Here is a 22,591-nt window from a genome sequence, read left to right on the forward strand (position 1 = left end):
TCCTCCACTGTTTGCCGGGGATTTACATTTCCCTTGTATTCACAATATAGCTGAACTCTTTAAGACTGCTTGCCTGCAATGTACTATAAAAGAAAGAAAAATAAGTTCATACTTATCCATAAAGTCCTACAAGCTGACAAATTCAGAACAGTTATTAATTGTTCTCATCCAGAAAGAACCAGCTTGCAGAGAAAGAAAAGAACAATTTGTTAAGTTTTTAATGGATACAACAGAAAATGTCTGTCTTAAGGAGGAACTAGAATAATTTGAATGTAAATACCTTCCATGGAAATAGATAAGAATTTCCAAATATCTGACAATATTTAGAATAAACATGGTCTATATAATATTTTAGACATGCTGACAATGAAACTGTTCTGCAACTTTTAGGTATGGAGACAACAAAATACATCAAACAATTTTAGAATCACTTAGTTACTAATCCTCTCAGCAGGAGATAGCACATGTATGATACAGATTCTCCTGACAGAGCTGTCACAGAAGCAGTTTGCCTTGGTACTTTTTGTAATGGCCTCTTCTCATCTGGTTGGAAATATTCAATTTCTTGAATATTTTATACTTTTACAATGAATATTTATATTATTTAATAATTGTGGAAACCAGAGTCTGTTTTTCTGAAGAGTTTACTCTTTTTGTTCATGTCTTAGAGAATTTCCTGTTTTCTTGCAAATTGGAACAGCATTGAAAATGCCCATTCATATTACAACCCTTGTATACAGACTTTCTCTGTGCAAAAACTCTTAAAGCAAAATTTTGATTTGGAAAGCTTTCAGGATTTTCCATTTCAAAGTCATTAAGAGCCCTCACTTCCCACCTAGGCAGCAATGAAGCAGTAAAAGATTTAGAAGAATAAAATATTTGAGCACACTGAGAGCTTAAAGCTCCATTATCACAAGATGGTTCTTCTTTTCTTATAGCTTTACTGAGTCTTGCATTTACTGGAATCTCGTTTCAAGCGTATAAATGGAGATGTGCAACTCATACACGTATGATGGTGCCACAACGTGGCTGTCAGAGTTAGGGATTTCTCTTTGGAAAACTTGAGGATGAACTAGAATCACAGAGTTGGTAGAGAGATGAAGCAATACAAATTTTATTTAAGAAAATGAAACTTCTAGTGAGGCCATAATGCTTGGGTTTTGGTCACATATGAAAGATTTGTTTTTATTAGAGAATGTAAGCCATACACTGAGCCTGAAGTATATTGCATGGGTAAGTCAAGCCTAAATCAATATAGCAGAGTGAACCTGTTCAAAATTTCCTGTGCACTGTAAGAAATAATGGCTGTGCAGTCAGACCAGATAAGAATGTATTTGAGATTCTTACCAGTAATACATGAGGCAAATGAATATCTTTAGTTAAGCATGGACACAAACCCCAAAATTGAAAAATCTTGCGCTCAGGCACAAAGTAGTTTATGTAATTATTTATCTCATTTTCTGCTTATATGTTCATCTTCTAAAATTTTGCTTTAAATTTCAAGCTCTAACAATCCTTTCACCTCAATACCTGAAATTCATTTGAATTTGATTAGTTTCACATGAGTTTTATGTCCATATATATCTGGCCTGCATTTATTGCAAGGGCTGATAGTATTGGGCTGTGTTCCAAGCAGGCTGTGAGACTCCCAAGTGCTGATTACCTGGTACCTGACACATCCTTTGTGTCACCTCTTCACTTCAACAAGGTTTTCATTGTGATCTTATAGAAACAACACAATAAGTCGAAGCAAATCAGAAGTTATAGCTCATCTTCACCATATTGCAATGTCAATGAAAACTAAAGTGCTGCAGTGAAACAGCACTGCTGCATCTGAATGCAGCACTACAAAGCAAACAAATATCATCTTGGGGGAGGGTTTGGTGATGAATACTGTAATACTTGTCTGGCCTTTACTCTGACACTGGACAGCAGCAGTCCTAAAATGCATAAGAAAAGGGCAAATATCTTCCAGCCTCTAATAATTTGTACCTCAGGGATTTCCAGGTGCCTTTGTATTTCACAGAATCATAGAATCATAGAATCATGGAATCAGCTGGGTTGGAAAGGACCTCTGAGATCATCAGGTCCAACCCTTGATCCAACACCACCGTGGTTACCAGACCATGGCACTAAGTGCCACATCCAGTCTCATCCCAAAAATCTCCAGGGACAGAGAATCCACCACTTCCCTGGACAGCCCATTCCAATGCCTGATTACCCTCTCTGTAAATAATTTCTTCCTAATATCTAACCTAAACCTCCCCTGGCACATCTTAAGACCACGCCCTCTTGTCTTACTGATAGTTGCCTGGGAGAAGAGACCAACCCCCACCTGGCTACAACCTCCTGTCAGGGAGTTGTAGAGAGCGATGAGGTCTCTCTCCCCTGAGCCTCCTCTTCTCCAGGCTGAACAGCCCCAGCTCCTCAGCCTCTCCTCATAGGACTTGTGCTCCAGTACCTTCACCAGCCTTGTTGCTCTTCTCTGGACCTGCTCCAGCACCTCAATGTCCTTCCTGAACTGAGGGGCCCAGAACTGGACACAGTACTCCAGGTGTGGCCTCACCAGCACTGAGTACAGGGGAAGAATCACTTCCCTGGACCTGTTGGCCACACTGTTCTTGATCCAGGCCAGGATGCCATTGGCCTTCTTGGCCACCTGGGCACACTGCTGGCTCATGTTCAGCTTCCTGTCCATCCAAACTACCAGGTCCCTTTCTGCCTGGCTGCTCTCCAGCCACTCTGTGCCCAAATTGTAGGGCTGCATGGGGTTGTTGTATTTGTGGTTCTCGGTGGATTTCTTTACCTTTTAAAAAGGGAGCAAGGTAATACTGCAGCAACAGAATTACTGCACTTATGAGTTACACTGTTTGCTAAATCTGGGCTAGGTGAACATGAGTATCTCCTTTGAGAATTTTCAGCTGTGTCTACTTTCTAAGTTTTAAGCAGCTAATTCAATGTGAATTCCTTCTTTACGACAAAGAAGAAAAAAAAGGAAAAGAAAATGTAGAGCCCAGCTTACACCCAGCATTCTGTGTCCCTGCTGTGGCCATATGCACCTACAGTTCAAGAAAACAATTTTGTATAATCTTCTGTTTGATCTGAATGCACTTCCTTCATGTAACTGGAAACTTTCATTACTGTTGGACCAAAAAAATAATGTTTCCTTCTGGCAGTGTTGTAGTCTGTACAAAACACATCAACATGCAGTTAAAGCACTCTCCAGTTCAGTTATGCCCAGTGAAGGATGCAAGATGGGGACTAGAACATGTTTCTTAATTTTCCTGTCTTGGGCAAGAGTTGGAAAGCAAATGATACAGAGCAACCACAGAGCATTAATAAAAGCTTCCATTAACTGAGGTGGGGCATCCTGGGTTAGCCCACAGACACTGCGGCTGAGGAAGAAGGCAATGCAGTTGACAGCAGTAATTTCAGCAATTAGTCTGTTGCTGGAACAATTAATAGAGACAGATAGGAAAGATTTGCATAGTAAAATTAAGCAAATTAAAGCTTTAGGAAACTTTGTTGAGATGGCTGAATAATGGGAGCGTTTATTTTGCCCTTCAAAGCTGCCAAGGACTCCTACCAGAGCAAAGACTGGCCTCTGGGAAGAGACAAAAGGCAGAGCTGGGCGTGGTGCAGCATGGAATGGAGCTGGTAGGGGCACTGCCTGGGGTGCCACTGGTGGTACCAGGTATGTACAGCACACAGGATCCCCATCCCTGGCACACAGTGTCTGCTGTGCCCAACTGCCTCATACTCAATATGTTTTCTTCATGGTTGGCCAGTTGCTTTTTGAATCTAATTGACTGGCTCCCTGTTTACTTTTAGCCAGGAAGTAATCCAATGTGAAAATACACAAGTTTACATATACACATATCTACCTCTCCTTCAATAGATTATTACATATAAAGTTAGGTACAAAACTGTAAAAATAGGTGTAAATAAATATTTTATTTATAGATACACGGCTGCATATAAAATATATATTTACATATTTTTATATAAGACCTATATTTGAACATATTAAAACTAAATATCTATCTTCAAATGTGTAAGTGAGTAATAAAAAACAACTTCCTTAATAACAGCAAATTAATGATTGGTTAAATTTTAACGCGAATAAAAACTAATTAAACAAAATCAAAAGGTACCTGGAGAATCCCTCACATCTATGGAGCAAGAGAAATGTCAGATGCAGGGGTAGTGATGGACAAGAACATGATGAAAAATGATGTGAGTCTACAGACTTGTCCCAGGGGGCTACCAAGGGTCCCTATGCAACCACTGGCCAGGGCAGAGCAGAACCCAACACTGAGAGGCCCTGACTGATCCCTCCCTCACAGGATCTTGTGGTGCTCCTGGGGCAACCTCAGGCTCTGCTTGGGACTGTCCAGCACAGGCAACATGGCCTGTCAAAATGGAAATGCAGAACAAAATGACAGCAGCAGATAAATGTGTGTGGTGATAGCAGGAAAATTCCCAACAGGATCACCGGAAAAGACTGAGTGAACCTGAGGAACTGTCTAATGGTTCCACCATCAGAAACAGGAACTTCCAGAGAAGTTTCAGATGGAGGGCAGGTGATGGGATCCTTCTATGCATGGCTGGGGAGAGCTTACAGCACCTGTGAGACCTTACGGGGTTCAGGTCTTTGGCCAACGTTCACCTTGCAGAGAAATTCAAAACTCTGGGGCAAACTGACAGAAGAGGTAGAAAAAGATGTCTCACAGCAGGCACCTGGTAGGCAGGAGTCATTAGAGTGGTTGGTGAAGGTCATTGTGGGGCATCAGAGGTCAGAGTGCCTCCCCAGCCAGTCCTTGTCTGCCCCACAGAATGTCCTGTTTCTGCTGAAACCTGTGCTGGGGAGGACCCAGGAGCATTCATTTTTGAACCTTCCCCACAGGTACCAGGTTCTTCTTAAGAGATGGTTTTGGATATGTCTTATTGTACCCTTTGCAAGCTGATCATGATTAATCTTTCCACCTGGTCCCACTGCTGTGAATCATTAACATTTAGTCACTCTCTGCTTCATACCTGTTTGTTCAGAGAAATTGCAAGTAGATGTGTGCTAGGATATTGATGACCTGCTACTGGAGGCCTCAGCAACTTGTGTAATTTTCACAGTCCCTCTCCTGCTGGTATTTTGCATCCATTCTCTCCTCACTTACATTGATATAAAAATTTTTCCTACAGTTCTCCAGATCCCTAGAAGATTCCCAGACTTCTACTTTCTAATACTTCAATATCTGCTGATGAAAAAATTGCAGCTACTTCCAACAATTTGTAAGTTTTCTTCTCAAAAATCACTAGACCTGTGGTGTTGCCCCTAAAAATACAGCTGTATACTATGGCAAACTTTCCATTTTTCTGGTGCAGAATTGCAAATTAATATTGCAATTAATTTCCTTCTATACAATCATTTTGTCTATAAATGTCTATAAGTTCTGTCTTCATAAATATCTGTTTTATTGAATTCTCATAATCTTTATGCCGTGCTACCCTCTTTCTCACTGTACGTTACTCACCTTACATTATCCCTTCTTATCAAAGAAAAACTGGAAAAAAAGCTTTGAAAGGAAGAGAAAGAGACATTTGCCTTTGACAGAACAAACAGAAAGATATCTGTTGAGAAATGGAAAAAAATATTTCTTTCACTTTTAAGTAATATTCTAAATAATCTTTCCCTGAATTACAATGCTCTTTCAACAACTCTCCTGCTGTGTATTATCAAGGGCTACCTCACTGGCTAATCAGAAATTTATTACTATAATAAAGATGTCATTTGACATCAGATGTAGATGTTGATCCAGGTTCAAATACCACATTTATAGTTGGAAGCTGCAACTGACTCTCTCCTGACATTAGCAGTATAGCATTCAATGCCAGAGCGGTAATATGAAATTCAGTTCCAGAAATTTGTTTTTGTGAAAGTCAAGGAAAAGTGAGGTAGGCAAGAATGAGGTAGACATTTTTAAAGAGTTCATATTAGTTGGAGGAAACTTACTTTCTGCACAATCATAAAAATCTACGGTATGATACACATATATTATTATAATTTTTATGCAGGTATAAATAAAAAAATATATATTTATGCATATTTATACACTTTTAACATATATTTATACAGGCAAAGGTGAATAAATATATATGTCTAAAGCAACGTTCCTTTAGATTGGCAAATTCCCAATGCAAAACTCTTCTGTTGCTACCCTTTTTCTTCCCTTGTCACAGTTCTAGGAATTCCTTCAAGTCTTCTCAGTTTCTTGCTTTGCGTCTACTGCACAAATGTCTTTATGCCACTTAAAGACTAGAGAAGGTTTATCACACATCCCCGTATGCAGAAACTTTATATTTTTCCACTAGAATGGAGCAAATCTTATTTCTCACACTCAGAACGATCATCTGGAAATTCTCTAAATGCAGATTCCTCAAGTGGCCAGACCACATACAAGATGACTTCTCTTAATTGAGAAACACCTTTGACTTTTTAAGAAACCAAGTTTAGAGTTTCCTGCCTATCACAGCCCTTGATGGTGGTATTAAGAAGTCATTTACGTTGTCTGCAACTTAGTTCTTACTTTATAAATTGAGGACATAGCTTTCCCATGAACATGAAGATTTTCAGCTTCAGAGGACTGGACTGTCTTACTAGGGGGCTATAAAACTCCCTATAGAACAAAAGTTCATAATCAATTGGGATTTCTAGGTGCTGCAATAAAGAAGAATAGCAGCACATTGTACTCAGGGTTCAAATTGTATCAAAGAGAAGAATTATAGTCCAATCTCTCTGCTGTAGCAGTTCACATCTATCTATGCTCTGAAAGCAGAGAAAACTATGAATCTTTGTCTAAAGTGAGCAAAGTCACCTAGGTTTGCTTTGTTCTAAAAGAAAAATAAACCCCAAACAGATGAGGACACACTGATAATTAGTTAGCAGAACTCAATTTCTGTAGAAAACACAAAGGTGGTAACATTTTTCTTGCACTAGTGCTCAGAAGTAGTGTTGGTGAGTTGTGTAGTATTGTGCTTCAGAATACCTAAAGATCAGTTCACATTCTAGTTTAGACACAGTTTGTGGTGTCTCTACATAGAGCCTCCCACAGGCTGAACTTTGGGGCAGGTTTACCCCACCCTCGCATTATTTGACTCTCTTCATTACCAACAGGTACTAATATAAGAATATACAAATTCTTCAAGGCAACTGTGGCTTCAAATTGAAATGATACGAGGTGTTGACTGTCCCTGACATACACTGGAATACAGAATTTCTGTGACTTGAAAGACTGGGTTCTGCTTACCTTTTAAACCTTCTGTAATTGGGGCTAGCATTAGATAATGAAGTTATCCAGACCAAGGAATGTTTTTTTGGAATAGGAAGAACAAGAGCTGCTGGGGATCAGCTGTGAATGTGCTATTGATTTCTTTCCTACTGTTACCATGAATGACAAATTCTCATTTAGTTGTAAATCAGAGCTTTTCCAGCAAAGTGCAACAGCACCACCACAATGCTTCCAGCATGAGGTGAGGGTGCGTTCTGGTTGGAACTGCTTTTGGTCAACCACAGCAGTGGAGTGATAGAGAGCTTTGTACTTTTCAGCCTTACCTTGACTAAATCCCAGGATTTGCAGCCAATAATATTAATCATGCTTTACATATATCACCATCAGTGTGGAACAAAGCCACAGCTGAGTAGCATTTGTCTGCAGGGGCACATGGCAGTCTTCCATGACAGGCTTCTCACTTGGCAGCTTCGGGTGGCATCGAACGGGCTGTGCTTTCTTGGGAATTCCCAGGAGGCAGCAAAGCAAAGGATAGTCAAGCCATGGGCTCTCAAGTTTAATCTGCTCCTGTTATCAAGCATTCTGAAGTATTTAAAATTTGAAGTGCTCTTTTGGGAAATTTGGGACAGGATGGGTTTGTGTTTTCCCCAAATAGTTGTTTTGCGACCTGCACTACTTTTTCAGCCTTTCAGCAAATGAAGGTATGGTTGTCCAGAGTTTTGGAGAACAATGGTTTTATAATTTCAAGGGAATATGTTGAAACAGGAAATACAAAGAGTCTTTTACTGTTCCAGTACATTTCAAAATCACAAACATAATGTGCTTTTACCTTTAAAGTCAGAGCTCTGCATCAAATTTTTATGATGGCTGAACTACACTTGTTGAGTTTTAGCATAATTTTTCCTGAAACTTCATCTTAATATAGACTGTGATGCTTTTGCCAGTGTAATTATACTAGACTGCTTAAAAAAAACCATTCATCTTGTCCTATTACCTGTGCCAGATCAAAGAAGGGCAATAACTAACCAGATGTTGCTGCATATGTGTCTGTTTGTGAATCTGTTTACTTTAGACTGCTTTAAGGAAACATCAAGTAAAATAGTGTTATTTTAGAAATAGGAAATTGGGAATAATGCAGCATTTTATTTTTATTTTTAAGAGATTTAAATAAATAACTGAGCCAATCTACTTTAAAAATATGAAGTCTTGCCCAAACAAGTTATTTCTTACTTTCGTGCGCTTGCAAAAAAAATCACATAAAAATTTATTCTCTGTACTCTTTCTACTTGTATGCTCAGCTATAATATTATGTTAAATAGCATGCATAGCCATGAAAGTATTTCCAATTCCCATTTGAATGTGTTAAAGAAATCTAAAGGTTACAGTACTGTGCCCTGGACCTCACTCTGCTTTAAAAAGAAAGAGTAAAAGGGATTTAAATTTTACAGAGGAAATGATTCAGTAATCCCATTTTGTTGTATTTAAATTACAGATTAAAATACATTACAGTTAAAATCTAGCAGTTTCAATAAATGTAAAGTATATGAAAGTCTGTACACATGAATAGGAAGACACCTTACCTTCTTTGACCCTGCAATTCTGACAGAATTCAGGATCTCAGGGAATATTTCATGAGGATGAAAAAATTATTATCAGAAGTAGCTGCTATTGAGTGAAACCCTGTCTGTTTACAGAAATTCTGGACAAAACACTCTTTATGCCAACAAAACAGGAACAAAACCAAGAAGCCTCTTCTTTCCATGTGGTTGTTCACTCTCTCCATGCCAAAAGTGCCTATATAGCAGTATCATAGCTTTTCAGATTTGTTGTGCTTTGGGTTTATAATTTTCCCATTGGCTTTGTGCCTCTGCCTCTAACAGAAACACACAGCCATGATCTAATCAGCCCGCTCTCTCCATGAACCGTGTGGACACTTAATTACCCACCTTCTTCAGAATGAATTAAAATTGTTTCAGCAAAACAATAGTTTAGTATTCCTGTGTAAATTGTGCCACCTTTTTTTTTTTCTTTACAGTTCTGGGGGTTTTTAGTGAATCAGCCTCTAAGATTTTACTCTTTCTGGCAGCCCCATCTTCAAAGCTAAAGGAAAAGTCTTTACAATTGTGTCTCAATCTGAGGAGACTGGAATGTTTGCTAAAGAGGACGAGTTATAAGATAGACCGAACTCCTCTCTCTCAGCAATTGTAAATTCAAAATTAAGGGGCTTTAATCGAGGAAATGTGGGAAAACCAGAAGAAATAACAACCCTTTATTAAAAGATATATGTATGTTGGCAAAACCAGTAACAGAACACAAAAAAACCCTAGACAAATGTCCTAGAAAAAAAAAAGGTCTGAGTGAATACTTCCCTGTCCTTTAGCACAGTCCCGGACTGTGGGAGGAGCCGAGAAGGAAATGGGAGACCCTTCCCTCAGTGGGAGGAAAAAAGGGAAGGGAAGCAGTCCACTCCCACGGGACTCACCGCTGTCCCAGGTGACGGTGTCTCAAAACTCCTCCTTTCTCTCCCGCGGGCACGCAAACTCTCCGATGAAATACAGCAGATCCGGGCTGGAGACAAGAGACAGTTCCCAGGCAAGTCGAAGCCAGCAGTCCGAGCTGACCAGGATGAGAAGCTAAAAAACCAGATCCCCAGTCCTTCTCCCCAAATGCCTGCACGCAGATCCCCATCTCCCTCCAAGAGCCAACTCCGCAGTTGTGCTCAGTCCCAGCGGCCAGCTCCCCCCAGCCTCTGATGGGCCATTAGCTAGGAATGTAGCTCAGCTGGCTACATCTTTTGTAAAGCTAATGACCTCCCTTCTCCCCACTCACTCTGTTTTTCCTTGGAGTGGAGCAGGGGAAGAAAAATTCTCCTGAATTTCTAACCTATAACAAGTTGTCACCATACTGCCAGTGAACCTCAACACCTTCTTATCACAGGATGCAGGTTTTGTTCTACACAACAAGCTGGGACTATACCTGTCTCGTTGACATCTGTACCCTTCAAAGTATGCCTGAAATCTGAACAACACTTTGGAAGTGTCTTTTATTCTCCCAAGAAATGAAGAATTGGACAATTTCCTTCCTAGTGTGGGTTTCTAAGGTCATTGCTTGAAATAAAGAGGAATTACTCCAAGTTGGTATCAGAAGAATTCAAGACAATGTCTGCAATTAGGAATCTTATGTTGTTTACTTAACTCTTATTTCAGGGAGTCTGGAGGTCCATCACTCTTTTTTTTTTTTTTTCCCTATGTAATTTTAAATTTCAAGGAAATAAATAAAAATTGTTCTTTCTAGGCAAAACTGGGTTATGCATTTAAATTTAATTTTCTTCTGATGCAGCTCTTCAGAACTGGGCAGGGGATGGATTTGGGAAATTATGGAGTTTCAGGTTAATCTTCAATGTTTATCTTGCTGCGACAGGATCACCTGGAGTTGCTTCCTGTGAATTAAAAGTCCTTGTTCGAAATGCATGGGATCTGTCAGCACAAATTTACAGTATAAAATGATTGTGTAAATGGGATGCCATGTCCTACAGGTAAAATGGGATCTAACTGCTACAGGATGTACTTTGTAATGCCCACAGTTGCACTCTAGCAAGGAGAAACTCTTGAATTCTGCCCTCAAAAGCCTGAAAGTATAACAATATTTTTTTCTATGAGAATGGTTTGGCAGCTTGAACAACTGGAAAAATATATTTAAGGAACTTCCTCGGAAAATTTTTTTTCCCCATTACATCAAAGAGTGGCTTTACTTAGAAAGAGTCTGCAGTGCAGAAGAATGTAGGAGGAATTGAAGTATGAAAAGAAATTCCCCACTAGAAAAGAATGGATGGACAGAATTGATCAGAACGTTACAGGAGTTTTGTTTTGCTCATAGATTTGTTTTGATTTTTTTCAGTGGTGTTGATTTGTCAAAACTGAAACTTTAACAAATTTGTGGAAAGTTTAGGCACTGGTGCATTTTGCTCTCAAAATTCAACTGAATTAATTATCTCAGCAGTACTTCAAAGATGACAAAAATTGCATTTTAAGATTTGAAAGATAGATTTGTTTTCTAACTGTGAAAAAAAATCTAGATTATCAAAACTAATATTTAGTAACCAATCTAGTGTTTTAACTGTTCTGCAGTCAATTCTCCTCGAGGGTTTGGCTATTACAAATGTATGCAATTGTTAATTTTTGTACCTTTTTGCCATAATTATTTTCTAACATCTTGAAATTTTTCATCAATTGGAGAGCTATTTCACACTCACATCTGCTAATTAACTCAGTTATTCTTACTCTTTGGAAATGAATGATTGTCTCATAGATCCCCACTGCATTATGTGTGCCAGAGACAGTCAACTAATCCCATGAATGTAAAAAAAAGGAAAAAGCATTAGAAGATAATAAAATTAATATATCATTTTTTTAAATAAAAAAACCCTTGTGCTTTACTTTTATGCAGTCTCATTCTCTGTTGTGTTGCATATGTACATACTGCTGATATCAGACAAAATACTGTGCTTTAGCAAAGCTAATTGCCTGTTTCCAAGAGGAATGCTGGGGTTTCTGAAATTAATTTCCATTTTCTAAAACACAAACCTACTGCGAAAACTGAAACAGTTCTAGGTACAAATAATATTTAAACCTATTATTTTTTGTTATCCTATTATTGTTAATCTGTGCTCCAGTGTTAATCTATATTCCAGTCTGTGTTGGAATTTACATGTCTACAGTCCTGTTGCAAAAAGCAAGCTCTACTAATGAGTGCAGAAATGTTCCCCATTTGAATTATAATGTATGTTAAAAAATACAATGCCAGAATCATGCTAAGTGCTCATGTTCCACCACTTCTTAACTGTTGTGAGTCACTTTGGAGTGGTTCATTGCAGAAATATATGTGTAATTTTCAGTAGCTGGAAATACCACTGCCATGTTACATAAATTAAAAATATTTCAGAATTCAGATCTGAATAGGATATGCTGGCTTCTCATAGATTTACTGGTAGAATTTATGTTTTCCTGTAAAGCATATTGGAGTAATCAAGGAAGAGCTCTAAAAGTATTATGTATTCTCTATCCAAAACTATGTAGAGGAAGTACTAGTGTAGCACAATAAAAAAAGCCTTAAATCACAGGGCAGCAATGTAAAAGTTGCTTATGTTAACATTGTATCCTTATATAGGTGTTTTGCAGATAGTTTCCAATTATGTCATGGAACTAATAAAACATACTATTTCTATATTTATCTTGTGGTAATGGAAATTCTTCATCAAGGTTTTATGCTGATTAAATTTAGCTATTTTTCTAAAGTACTTTTTCATGGGAAAGTTTAGTCTTTTTGCCAACAAAGCTTATATTTTGAAGAGAACATATTGAGTAAAACTTTTAGTGAGAAGTTTTTTTCCAATTATTTATTCTAAGAATGTGCAGCTGGTTGTTTGTTTTTTTTTTTTAATTTTCTGATTATTACTTGTTACAAATAAAAAATGGAAGTAAAGCAACCATGTAATTATGAGAATTCATTTGGTCGAGCCAAAGCATATTCCTGTAAAATTGTTCTTACATGGTATAGCATCTTTTCATCATTTTGTATGCTTTAAAATTTTGTGTTATTTTCCTAATTATTAGAAGTATTTTCTTGTAAAGAGGAAAAAATATTAGATAGTAAAAAACCTTGGAGACAAAATATGTCCACACACGCTTAAAGGCACATACCTGCTTAGTCTCTTCAGCACCTATAGAACAAGTGCTGTATGTTACCTTAACTGTTCATATTCATAGGCTTAAGTATTTTCAGGACTGGCTAATGCTCTAGTAAATGACATGAGTCTTTAAATACTTGGGGTTTGTTGTTCTTTAAATTTGATATGTAGTGTCCATAAATATAGCTCTCATGTTTCTCTAATGTGTTATGGCACAGAGTTTTACCAGAACGTCTTTTTACATTCTTCATCTTGTAATTCATATTAAACTGCACTGAATAATGCAAACATATAGACTTCTATTGCAAACTGACTAAAAGTCTATCAAAACCTGCACTGTCTGATGTAATCAAAATTTCCTTGCTAAATCTCTCAAAGCTATTTATACATTTGCTAATGCCTCACTTTGTGTTACACTAGATAAGTCACTTCGCATTATGCTTGTGCAGTGCAACATGTCATAAATGGTGTAAGCAGGTGTGACATAGTGGAAAGCAGTGACTGGAACATGATATTCTAAAATGTTATGCCCAAACACTGTGCAATAAAATTCCTACCCTTATTTTTCTTCAATATATATATATATTTAATACACAGTACTTAATGTCATCTGCTGAAAATTAATGAAGAAGCCCTCCTTTTGATGGCTGATATGAAGATTGCCAGATACAAGGAATATTTCAAGTCTGGTTTACAAGGTGAAAGCTGTTAAAATGTGTGAGTTCATGTATGATGTATTAGTCTTGTTATTTTTACTGCCATAGGCCTGTTAGTAAATGTGTTGGGTCTTACACTGGTTTACCTTATTTCACACCACAGACTGGAAAACATACATCTGTGTAAACCCTTGTCTACTGGTGTAACAGGATTTCTCCTTACATGTATAATAACTCTTAAAGCAACAAAATTTCCTATTACAGACAAGTTTAATTTGAATGTGATCTTTTGTGTATATGTCATGTGTTACATGACAATGAAGCCCTCATAGATTTCTCTCCATAGACATGTGCATTGTCACAGAATTGTAGATGTGACAACTGTAGGTGTAAGATTTCCTCTTATTGTAATTAATTTAACTGAAATTAATTCATCTGGAAAAAAATTAATTCTGGAACTCATGGTATGGCCTGAAGCAATGTAATTCCCCACACTAATGGTAGTGGGGCACCTCAAACTCAGCAGGGAGATGCCCGCATCAAATATATATCTCTGGTCCTTGACTCCCTGACCTTCCCTCATAGCTTGCCATGGGTAAAATCCCACACTGGTGCATCTGTTTCCTTTATGAACAGGGTGGCTTTCACTAGGAAAACAGATTGAAGTTATTAGGTAAGGACCATCCTGGTTTTAATAATAATAATTTTAAAACACTATTAATTCAGATAACATTCAAAATAAAGACCTCTATTTTTACAAACTATTTCTAGATGAAAGGGTTTCCGTGGTTTTATAAAATGCATTAATATTGCTTTAAACATTGGTTTGTATTGAATGGGACCATAAAAGAGGTTTTATAAGGGAGCTGTGCACTGTTTTGTGAAATGCAGCTCTTCGTATCTTAAAACCGAAAGATTTGGAGAAAATTTGTTAGAATGGAAAAACAACTATTTCATGTGGAAGGTGTTATTTACTGATCAGAGGCTAGGACTGAGAGCTTAAATTATTTTTGGCATAGCTGATACTAGATATGTAATAAGATCAATTGAGTAATACAATGTGATTGAAAAACGTGTGAAAAATGAAAGGGCATATCATTGTATCAATAAAAGAAACTTTAAATTATGAATTATTCACCTGACTACTGTTGTCTGATGACACTGATTATAACAACCAGTTCAGACCACGACAAATACCTTTCTCTTGCGTAGATGTGAAAGGCTTTACATTGTTTTTAAAAAAATCTCAATGGGAATTTTTTAGAATAAATAATTTTAATTCACACAGCTTTTAGTATCCAGTTGCAAAGTTATCCAATTTTTTTTTCTTTCAGAAATGCTAGAACATCAGGAAATTTTAATGAGGCACAGGATTAAGAGTTGCTTTAAATAAGATGATATCATGCGACAATCCAGTAGTTCTCTTTGTACGACATTTGCCTGCAACAAACATTTTAGCCCTCTGGAGTGAGGGAAAGGAAGAGAAGGGAGAGAGAAAAAAAAGATATGTTGCTGCCTGTAAGAAACTGTTAATACAGATAAAATATCATTAAACAGGCTACATGGAATGTGCAATGCAATGCAGATAAAATAGCTGCTATATTTATCAGCATTCTCTAGTGTTTTAAGACTTCTTAACTAAAGCGCTGCTTATAAAAGATGCAAGACTGACAGCATAAGAATATGAAGTCCTTTGTCTGTCTCTTGGAAAAGTACTGAGTAGGCAGCAAAGTCCTGGTTTTCTTTTTCTTTAAAATTATTTGTCATTTGTGTCACTGTTGAACTTACTGCGTGGTTTGGCTTTGATTGACAACAATAATTCATAGAGTCTATGCCTCTCTGCACTGTAGTCCCATTATATAGCAAATGAGCAAAGAAGGCAACATTAAAAAATAAGAAATGTCTGGTTTCTCTAGCTATTCTGTGTCTTCCAATGCTGGACCAGAAAAATAACCTGATGTTCTGGGGAATGCACTGAACAAGCAACAGGTTCCCCAGCGCATGGGCAGTGAGAGAAGCTGGCACTTGAGTGTGATAAAGGGCCATGGACAGGGATCCTGGGGCTGGGATCTATGGACAGCAGCACGGCAGGCAGGCTGCTGGAGGTCTGGAAGCCAGCGGAATGCTTACCAAAATACTGTGGAAGTGCTGGCAGTAAATTAGTTAGAGATGCCATTCAGTCCTTGGAGTCAATCCAGATACTTCCTCAGGGTGCTACTGCACCCACAGTTCTGTCATGTGGATGTTTTTCTCCAAGGAAATGCAATGAAGCTGCAAAGGGATCCCATAGACCAGTAGAGAGATGATAACAGTTCCTGTTGCCTATGCCAAAAGTTTAATAGGCATCTTAAATGTTTCTACGATAGCTGCTGATCTCCTGCCAGCTGGTGCATAGGGTGCAGTGTGTGCCAGTTGGGCTGGGTGCAACAGACAGTTACATCCCAGCATATATATATTTCTTACCCACTTCATGGTGTTTTGCCTCAATTGCCAACATTTTTTGGAGAACATGATTCATCTGCCAGCATTCCTGCTCCGTTGTGTGGTGCGAAGAAAAGATTCACACTTTTGGTAATATTCTAATTTCACACTCCAGTAGCCCATTCTTGTCACTAGGGATGCCCTAAAGGTTAAAAGTAGTTGTGAGGAGTTGATGAGGTTTTGTTTCAAACCTGAAGAGGAGAATGCCAAATTGGGAAAAAGGGGAGTCAAAATCATTGGGATGTGGGTTAACCATGCAAGAAGTGATGGGCTGCAGTAGTCAACCAAACTCTATAGATGCTTAGAGTGAAGCAGATGGCAAATTTCAATACATTCTGCATTATGAGGAATGTGTTTTTTTTAATGAGTTGCTAAAATCTGCAATGAAAATCACAATAAGCAAATAAATCATCTGCCTGGATTGTCTGTCACCGTAGCAGTAGGAATTACTTGGCTGCACACTGAAGCAGTGCAGCAGTTGTTACAAACTGTTGATAGTTTTTGTAAGAGTCCAGAATGGACCACATGTCTTAAAAGTTCAACTAAGCTTGAGTGAAATCCCAAGATGTAAACTATACTTAGGCAGAATTTTCTTGCCTGAGGGACTCCTCAGCTTCAGCATGTTGATTGCTCCTGCAGCCTCTGACACTATTCCATCTGCACCATCTGTTGTCATCCAGTTAACACTGGAGGAGGTTACAGCTGCACTGTAGTCCACCAAAAGTGCTTTCCTAACCTGATTATAAGACTATTCATAGAGCTACATGCAGCAGAATGGTTCTTCTGTATTATAAGAAACAGAAAGGCAATTCTTCCCTCTTTTTTTTTTTCTTTTTTTTTTTTTTTTTTAAATGTAGTTGCTCCCTGAACCTCTCTTCCTGTCAGGTGAAGATCATGACATGGTCTGAATGCATTAAGCTTTCTTTTATTGCTGGGAGCAATATTAGCTGAGGTGGTAACCATTCCTTCTTTTCAGTTAGGAGCTTAAGCTCTCTGATTCTTCAACAAAACCAGCATCATTCTCTAGCACTCTGTGTCTATTTCTTGCGAAGAAATGAAGAGGAAAATTCTTATTGGTTTCTCCTTTTAATGTTCCATTCAGAATAGGACTCAAGACAGGTGATTCAGATTCAGGGCTAAATTTATTTGAAGGCAGAGCCAAGACAGTGGCACCCTGCCCCTCTCTGTCTGGTCTGGGGTGTGGTCTGCTCTCTCTATCACTGATGACCCACTTCTGTAGGACCTACTTCCTCAGGACACTGAGTTAGCCTGTGAGAAGATTGTCCAAACCCAGTACAAAAAATAAACTCTAGAAGTTCAGGGTGGACTGTGTGCTGAGGCTGTTTAACCCCCTGACACAGAGACAACCTTGACTTTAAAAATATTACTTCTGTTTTCTTATAATAATCCCTAAAGCCTTTGGATCCTCAGCTCTGTACCAAAGTGTTTGAACACTTGCTGAGTGTTGGTAAATTCATTATACAACCACAGTCGTGCAACCCATTCAACCAGTGTTACACACATCCACTGCAGAAACATTGGGAGGGGTGCATTTCAAACCAATATCCTGCAAGCATCTGGTAATATTTCAATATTATTATGTGTTCAAATGCTCTTTACACAGCAAATCCTATATGCTTTGGCAATACTCTGCACTTCTGTAAACTCTCTGACATTATAAGATGTTCTGAACCCGCGGACGGTGCCTCATCTCCAACCCCTTCCCTCACTTAGAGGCAATATCATTTCCAACTGACAGTTTCCATTTCAGGTGCCAAAAGGAAAAAAACGAAACCAAAACAAAAAAAACCCTTTGGTTTTGTCTCCCACATATGTCCTAACCTGCTTTTAAAGGCTCCAGAGGGGTTGAAGGGATGAGTGACGGGGGGAAAAAAGAGTTAATTGAAGTATGGAGTTTTTAAGCCAAATTTTGATTTTACAACAAAGCCACTGGTTTAGATGAAAGCATAAAAGCATACTTGAGTCCCTTTTTAATGTCATTGCAAAAAATTATCTCCAGAAAGAAAAAACAGCTTTTAGTTACTCCAGACTGTCATGGGTATGATTATAATGAATCAGAAAATATGTGAGAAAGGAAATATTTCTTTTATCCAAAAACTCACCTTGAAGAAATTTAATGAGCGAGTGAGTGAAGGTTCTTGCAAAGGTGCATTCAGGACTTTTGCATGAGTCTACAGTCTTGGGAGCAGATAGCTGAAAGGGAGCAATCACAGATATGAGCACATATTCAGAATAACTTCATGATGCCAAAAGTTTAAGAGAGATTAGAATCTTTAACTTCGAAGCAGAGACCAACATTTTGCTGAGGAGTTTTGGATCAGACCATATAGACTTATATCTTAATAAAAACCCACATATGTTATCTAACTCTTTAGGAGGAAGCATAGATATGTGATAAAACCAGAGCTACGGTATTACAGGCTGCTAAGTGCATTCCCCAGATCTGGAGGAGTTTAGTTCACAGAAAAAGGCTTTGCATTCCAAGTAAATGAGATCTTGCAGCTCTGTAGGGAATAGCTTTAATTGAAAAGTCACATTCCTTGACTCCCATGTAAATAAATCAAGGTACTTGAATTTGGTCATAGCCTTTGTCTAGCCTGAGGTCAACAGCAGTCCAGGGTAATGCTGTGAAGGTTAGAAATAGCACGGTGGAGTCCACCTTCATGTTAATACAGTCTGAAACACCATAGATAACACAGAGGTGCCTCAAACTGGGATAGGGATTGTACTTCATGCCAAACTGATCTGGTTTAAAATACCTGTGTGGTTATGGTTGCTTGAAACATGAGCTAATGCCCTATATCAAATGAAGTCATGGAAGCCATAGGAGATCGCTGTGGTATAGCCAAGTGTTTTAAGAACAGGTAAAGTGGACCAAAAGAAGTGAACCACATTATCTACAGAACATAGTAATACAGTAAAAAATAAATGCAATGGTAATGCTGTATTTGGTTGGGAGTAAATTTTCAGTAGGATATAAACCAAGCCAGATGCAAGCTAGAAGAAAATTCAACCTTCTTAGCTAAACTAAAAATGTGTTAAGGCAGCTCTTCTTATTTCTTAATGAATTGCATTTTAAAATGCAGTTACAAAAATATCACCTACCCCCAATGAAGGTAATGGTGATGTTTCAACTCTCTTCTGTATTCTCTCACTCAAAAAATCCAGCCTGGAACTCTCCAATCACTAGAAAACCAGCGCTGATGTCTTTAAATGATCATTGTACCATGAAAAAATATTATTATTTCCTGCTTGCAATGCTTGGGTTCCACAGTATGTTAGGTGATGTACAAAGGCAGCAAAATACATTCCCAAGTTTAAGATAAGCAGCAAAGTAGGGAGTAGAATAGAATTTTTTTAATCATTCTCTGGAAACATGGAAGGAGATATCTAAACTCCCACAGAACCTGTCTTTTATCATTACAGATGTTTTGCTGTTTGTTGTGTAGATGTGTCCTTGGTGATACCATGGGGAAATATATGATTTTGCCATATCTCCAACCCCAAAATATCCTTAATACATTAGGGGAAATTAATAATAAAGTTACACTCTGGAGCTTCTGTATGACATTTATAAGAGTAAGATAATCTACTACATCAAACTAGTTTATATATTGGAAAATGTCATGCTTTTCATAGTTAGTTACATTTTGTCTTTGAGTCCTCACGCCTATATGTTGACACTTAAGTGTTTTACTTAAGAGGTACTTACAGAAGTTTACATTACATTTCCTGAGAGCATAAATTATCCCACCAAATCGTGATTCATTTCACTTAGCTTTATAAAGTTTAGGCATGCAGCCTAAATCAGTGCTTCAATCTTCTTCTATAGCCAATGGGTAGAGGCTGATTCAAGCAAGACTCTCCACTTGGTATAGAGAGCATTTTATATGAACTTGCCCCTAACTCTCACATATCTAAATGTTACTGTAACTAGTGCAATGGAAAAAAATCCTGTGTTTGGCTGAATAGCAGGAAACCTTCTGCTATGACAGCTGCCACAGGGAACTCATTTAAATAGCAAATATTTCCCTTGAACATAAGAAACACACAACCTCTGAGTTTTTGAAATCAGAAGTCATTTCTCTGAGGAACCCTCAATAAGCAACATTTCCCCATTCATAAGCACTGAGTATGTGTGTGAAAGAACAAGAACTTTATTATGGAAATTAGAAAAACAACATCAGTGATAACTAAATGCACTCCATGGTAGCTTTGCCAGCAGCCCATACTCACAAAGCCTTTCCATTCTGGTGAACATGTAACAGGCAAGTACTCTTTAACTGTGTAACTTAATTCTTTTTTAGAGTTTGCCTATGCTAATACATAATTAGCATAGTTCACTGTAGGCACTGGATCCTGTGCCCTTACTGCCTGCATTGCGTAGATGTTAGTTTGCTTTTGGGATTTCTTTGGCAGTAAACTAACCAGAACCATGACACACAACTTGCATGAATTCCATGTTAGGGTCCCCTGCACACCTAGAGGGGCTGAACCTTTACCCTCACCTGTCCTTAATGACAGAAAATTCTACATACTCCTGGACTTGCACTGCATACGAAAGCAGGAAAAAAAAATCATTTAAGTGGCCTCAACTCAATCCATGTTCAAATTAAATTTCACTTGAAAAAAAAAAAAACTCTCAGAAAAAAAATTAAATCATTGTAGTTCAAGGCAACGTGGTTACTCCTCAAATAAAGCTAGCCCTGAGCCAACTTGAAAGGGGCTGGTCCTGATCAGCAAAAGCATTTTGCACTCTTCATCAGTTTGCTTAAGGCTATGGTTAACTCCCTGGGTGGGATGCATTTAGCAGTAGGGGTGCAACCTAGAGGATATTAAATCCTGCATGCAGTGTGTTGGTAGTGTATACCCAGTGTCCTGAGGTGCAGACAGACATATCTGTCCTCAATTCTTTACACTCTGCTGTTACTTTTACTGTATGAATACATGAAAAGGCTGCAGAATTCAACAAGTGATGGTGTCCATTTTCCATCAAAGGCTCATTTTGACAATCAAAATCCTCAGAAACGGACATCAATAGCTTACAGAACTTTTAAGTGGAGGTGATAAACATGTACTGCTTCTCAAAGTCAAAAATAATTCTCTTTTTCTCTTATTTCAATTAGACTGCCTAATCTGTTCTGAATATCACACCGTTTATGATAATTCCCAAAGTCTCTTGGAGACGATCAGGAAGAAAACTCCTCAAAACAAGCTCCCCTTGGAAGTTATTCAAAGTCTCGCACTCATACTGGGATGTGGTAGAAAACACCTACTGTCTGGAGTTCTAACTAAGAGGACCTATGGTGATGAAAACTTGATGAACAATGGTTTTTTTCACTGAAAAATTCTGTCTCAGAAACACTGGGATGTTTTGGATGAAACATTTAATTTCAATTACATTTTCAACAGAATTTTAAATAGTATTTGTTTTTCTTTATTTTTGTTTCAGTAGAATCACAGAATGGTTTGGGTTGGAAGGGACCTTAAAGACCATTTAGTTCCAATCCGTCCTGTCATGGGCAGGGACACCTTCCACTAGATCAGGTTGCTCAAAACTCTATCCAACCTGGCCTTGAACACTTCTAGGGATGGGACAGCCAACCTTCTCTAGACAACCTGCTTCACTGTCTCATCATCCTCTGAGTAAAGAATTTTTTTTCTTAAGTGAAGAAGGCTTTAAAATAAAGTTTCCATGGGAGAGGAACCTCACTCCATCCCACACTCATATCAGTTTGATGCCAGTGCCTATTTTTAGTTTGCTTTCTTTTAAACATTATATTTTAATTTTCCAGAAACTTCAATTATTTAAATTTTTTTAAAGATTGATTTTAAACTGTATCACTGCATGCTATATTTACAGTGACAAAATTAACCATCCTGACATCAACAAAATAAGGCATTCTGATGAATTGTAGAATCCTCTAAAATGAAATGTTTTCAAATTCTTCTTCCTCATAAATTTAGAAGTGGATGTAGTCCACTGAGTTTTAGGAGAAATATGAAAATGTCAGACTCTTTCACTGGAAGAAAAGTTTTTAACAGTGATCTTCATAGGCAGAGAAAGCAGTTTGGTATCTGTCCAAACACCAGTGGGAGTCCATTACCTTGCAGAGGGCACTGCATTGGGATGCCTTAGGCAGAAGAGAATTGAGTTGCCTTACTGAAATCAGGGTTGTCCAATATACCAGTGTCCCAGTGCACATTCTCATCACTCACCATGTATCCGTAACCAGAAGGTTTAATATAGTGTCACTAAAGGATACAGCATCTTCTTTGGCAACTATCCAGTCAGGGAAGACTGAAGGGAGGTGAGGTTCATATGTAAACTACAAGTAAAAAATATACCTGTAACCATAGGAATAGGAAGCACTGTAGAAACATAATCAAAGCAACTAACTGCTAGAGAATTTTTGGAGGATATTAATCTCTGTGCTGAGGTGCTGCATTATACTTGAAATTGT

This window comes from Lepidothrix coronata, unplaced genomic scaffold, assembly GCF_001604755.1.
Source record: "Lepidothrix coronata isolate B3197 unplaced genomic scaffold, Lepidothrix_coronata-1.0 Scaffold207, whole genome shotgun sequence".
In the NCBI taxonomy this organism is placed as follows: domain Eukaryota; kingdom Metazoa; phylum Chordata; class Aves; order Passeriformes; family Pipridae; genus Lepidothrix; species Lepidothrix coronata.